Source organism: Seriola lalandi, unplaced genomic scaffold (genome assembly GCF_002814215.2).
Source record: "Seriola lalandi dorsalis isolate HSWRI2012SDOR001 ecotype SW California unplaced genomic scaffold, Sedor1 jcf7180002054581, whole genome shotgun sequence".
Taxonomy (NCBI): domain Eukaryota; kingdom Metazoa; phylum Chordata; class Actinopteri; order Carangiformes; family Carangidae; genus Seriola; species Seriola lalandi.
The window spans coordinates 3,831,526-3,836,525 of NW_019525134.1; the positions used below are offsets into that span (position 1 = coordinate 3,831,526).

Here is a 5,000-nt window from a genome sequence, read left to right on the forward strand (position 1 = left end):
TGTGTATGTGTGTTTGGGCAGGGTGTCATCCTTCGTCGAGCCCCAGCTGACCTGCCTGACACAAAGCCCTGTCCTGCACAAGACCAGCTGACAATGGCCCCCCCTGGCCCCCCCCCCCCCCCGTCACACTCACACACTCACAGACACACAAACACCACACTCACACATAGACACACGCTTGCAGAGCATAGCCAATCCATTAGCTCAGCCAGTGGAAGGCGGCAGTGTGCTATAAAGGTCCGGGATTTATACCTGTCCCACAATGACCATGGAACTCTGCTCTGTTCACACTGTATCTCTACACTGCCACGGTGCCAGATGGCATCACTTTAATTCTCACTGTGTATATGGTAATTTCTAACAGATGCATGTGTAATGTATCTGGTTCAGTGTGTCTGTTTTTTTGGGTCAGTTTTGGGCAGCTTATTGTTCTTTGTTCATGTGTTCAATCTTAAGCACAAATGAAATTTCATATACAGTAGCTCTTCATTTGAAGGCCCAACCAGTTTAATTACTATCCTTGTTTTCACTACCTGTTTCACTTTATGGTTAATGCAACCACATGCAAAACATTTATTTTAATACAACGCCTTTTAAAAAACTTTAATGTTGAATCACTGTGTGCTGTGAGTACTTGGAGGATGCGATATCCAAACTTTTAGTCTCCTCTATGGGTCAAGGTCCAAAAACCCCATAATGCAACTCTTTTATTTAAACTTTCCATGCTCAGTAAATGCCTATGCCCCCAGTTTGCAGGATATCTGTTAAAAATGAAGCCTCACAGCCAAAGCTAAACTGAAAGGCATCACTGAAGTTATTCTTCAGACCTTTTATTAATTTATTTATTTCAGGCTTTTTATTTGTTATTTTTCAGAGGAGCCACAGAAGACTTTAGAAGTCGACTACTGGAGAGCAACCTTTTACATGTACAAAGATACCAAAGTGACATTACATTAAAACACGGCATCAATGCTGGCTCATCACATGGCTCAGCATGTGACTCAACATATAAGACTGTCACTCCACTGGCAATACTTGTAAGTATGTTAATTTCTGGTTTTAGACTGTCCAGGGGAGCTGCTTTTAATATTAAAAAAGACAGACTGCACCAGGGATAAAACCGAACAGAAATGTAATCAAAATTTAGATGGTTAAAAATTCTGAATTGTACCTTTAGTTCCGGAGGCGACATCAATCTAAGTCAATCTTTATTGTACTGTTCGATCCCTTGAATACAAAACGTTGAACATATTGCTCCCAGTGTGATGTAACACGTTAGATAACTAGAATTGATCGGTGATTCACACAAAGTAACTGATGATTCACATGTAATGAAGCAGGCATTTCCCATTATCCTAGGCATGACCGAGTGGAAATTAAACTCACAAATTCAAGTGAGAGGAAGAAGAAAGAGCTCACATGTGACAGAAGAGAGCACATTTCCTAAAAATGATGTCCTGATAGGTTGAATTATTGAGAAGTAATACTCTGTCTCTTTCTCTGTCATCCTGGCCTTTCAAAGCCTCAGACACACACACACAAACACACACACACACACACACACACACAAACGCACACTACCCTGTCTTGTGTCTTACTCACTGTGGCTGAGTCGCTGGGATGAGTAATGTGGCCTCCAGCAGAACATCAACTGGGAGTGAGGTGCGGGGTAGAGACAGCCATCTATCTTTCACTTTCACTGCTAACACATCTATCTAGTGGCCAAGCACGCGCACACACACACACACACACACACACACACACACACACACACACACACACACACACACACACACATTCATGCATACACACACACACACACAATAGCATCCAATAGCAGCTAATTGGGTAATCCTTTTAGTGCATTGTAAAGGAGATTGAGCATGAATAGGGCTTCAGTGCTGAAGAGCAGAATACCAGACACTCATTACCGCCCCAGAGTAAGTAGATGGACTACCAGGCACAGAGAGAGAGAGGCACAAGCAGAAAGAGAAAGAGAAAGAGACAGACATGGAAATACAGTCTGTGAATGAGAGATTTATATTCTGTGGAGCTAAACTGCATTACACATTGATAACTGTTATATTATCCAGAAAACAGTCAATGTCTCCTCTGTTTAAAATATGAGGATTAAGGTTTGGATGCAGAGAAAAGCTTAAGAACCACCCATTTACTTAAAGCATATGAGTAAAACATTTATTACTCATTAATTCAATCTCTGTCTCTTCCATTGGCAGCCATGTGGCTACATCTATGACTTAAGGGTAGCTTTTAGTGAAGGACCCCCTGCTGAAATTAGATTGCACTCAGATGCTATTATATGCATCCAAATGAGACATTAGGTCAACCAAACAATCAACCTCCTTGGATTTTAACAGATAAGGAGGTTGTCTGCACTGTTCAATGGGTTTGTATGGCTGGCCAGCTACTGCTCCTGTAGCACAGGCATTTGCATAACCTTGGCAGCTGGAGTATAGAGGAAAATGTATTTTTAATGGAGTCTAAATGGGCACCCTTAGCGCTGCAATGAGGATGGGAATTGATGCTCATGAATTTAAGGAGTCCTAAAATTAAATAACTGAAATTTTCTTTTATATTTCTTTATTGAGCTGCATTCACCCATACAAGACTGATCATTGCCTTACAATGCGTCCCTGCACTTCTCTGTAATGGCTCAAGAACTATATGTGTCTATGGTTAGATACAGCAGATCACCGGCCAACTCCTTAGTCATAAAATATTTAATTCAAAGCTTTTATCCTACTCTAAAAACAGCAAGTGAAAATGTATTGTAACAAGTGGAAGTATTTTTAGACATTTTTGAATTATGGCCCATCCATTACCCACAAATATTTACCTTTTCCATTACCCATCACTTGTTTTGAACAGGCTGTGTCATTTATGCATGATATGACAGCCCCATAAATACAGAATTTAAATTTGATGGATTGTCATAAAAGCTTTGTTGTGGTGTCAGATGATTATTTGTCCTGTTATTGAGCTTTCAGCAAGGAAGGCACGCTGCTTGTCAAAGTGAAGAAGTTATATTGGCAACCATAATGTTTGCCTGTTACTGGTGTCAGATCAGTGTTCAGATCATTTTTCCGTTCTGGTTTCGTGGTGATATTACAATGTCAGATCATAAAATTATGTTCCAAGTACGAATGACAGCTAAACACTGGTTACTTAGTAACGGCAGTGAAGTGAAATTTTACATAGCATTGCCATTTCTCATAGTTTCTACACCATTTCCTTAAAGTCTGTCTTATATATTTGTGTTAGATTCGATATAACAGTGGAATGACATGCATAGGTAGGTGGAGAAGAATGAGGCCTTTCCTGGCACTGGGGCCCATTGACCCTGTAAGCTGAAGACAGTGATAAAGTTGTCATTCTGGAGCATAACCATCCTCCAATCCTCCTAATCTGCTGTAGCTATGTGTGTGTGCGTGTGTGTGTGCGTGTGTGTGTGTGTGTGTGTGTGTGTGTGTGTGGGTGTGTGTGGATGGTGTAATGTGGGAGTAAGAGAAGACACAATGAGATCACTTTCAGGGATCTATATCATTCTGAAAGCAGCTGGAAATATGTGCTGCAGCCGATACCTGTGCTCAGCTCCAAAATAAAAGCCCTCTAACCTTTTAATGCTAGATTGTCCATAATAGGGAAATTCTGCATGGTTCTTTCAACACTTTGAGGTGTCATAACTAACAAAAGTCACGGCTGATTTTCACCTGCGGTGCACATTTGTTCAGCTGGTTCTTATAACATTTGACTGTACTTCTATTTTGGATAGGTTTATGGGAATAATTACAGCAAAACTGAAAACTCTGCAACATCATCATGAGTCTGAGACTCTCAGAAATGTTGGGATGCTGCACTTCTCTGACATAGAGCCTTCACTCGGGAATGGATGCTGTATTTGGGTATCTGGGACAGTTATTTTAAGCAGGTCATGACAACTCCAGCGGTTTGACACACGCCACAGATATAGAAATAAGCAGCGTTAATTCCCATGACAAAATATATAAGATTTGAAATGATATAAAAAGTCAAAATATTTACATCAACAAAAGGAATTGCTATACTATGCTCTGCCATGAACAGACAAGAGAACCATCTTTGCAACTTTCATCCTCCACACCATCTCCTTGTGATTCTGTCTCTCTCCTGTATTTTCTCCGATACAATAAGTTACAGAACAGAGCAAAGCTGAGCGTGCCTGAACAGGTGCCCTGTACTCACCAATCCACTGTGTCACCAGCACAATGTGCAGTAATTCAGGATCCCTGCATGTCACAACACGTACATTACTATACACAGGTGTGACAGAGCTGAAACTGGGAGGTTGTGCAAAGTGCAAATTATTCCCCATACACATCTCCTACTTGTGTTGCCATTTATTATACAACAAAATCAAGTGAATATTTAAGTGCAGTGCGGCCAATTACTTTAGAAAATTATAGGGTGGAGCATATTTAGATGGACACACATAATTCATGCTTAGTATGCTAATAACAACTGATTCTGTGTCCAGTGCCATTTATTTCCCTAAATTGCTGTGTATAGTGTAACATTTAAATAGATCCTCATGCTACGCCCTATTATTTCACCAGTTTAAAAACAATGGTTTGTCCGGTAATGGCTGTGCTGAAAGTAAAGTACATGACTGGCAGTTTCCTGTAAAGAAAAAAAAAGTTCAAAACAAACATTTCATCAAGAGCTGGCATGTCCTCAAACACAGAGATGCTTTTACTTTGAAGTTCAGCTTGCATATTAAAAGTAGCAAAAGACTTGGACTGCTTCAACGCTCAGAAACTTTGGTTCAGTCAGAATGTTTAACTATGTAAACAACAGGCATAATTCAGCGTGGTACTAAAATTAGCCTAATTTACATTTTGTTCCTCACTTGGAACAAACTTAGCTAAAAAAAAAAAAAACTTAATGAAAGCCCAATCACGGCAGCTCCACTTAACAAATCACACACAGTCAGATCTGTGGGA

The 5,000-nt window shown here is 40.2% G+C and overlaps 1 protein-coding gene across 1 annotated transcript in view; it reads right to left on the minus strand.

Annotated features, from left to right (window-relative positions):
• Positions 1–5,000, minus strand: part of lzts1 (leucine zipper, putative tumor suppressor 1) — a 17,482-nt gene that overhangs the window by 12,080 nt on the left and 402 nt on the right. The gene's annotated exons all lie outside the window — the stretch shown is intronic.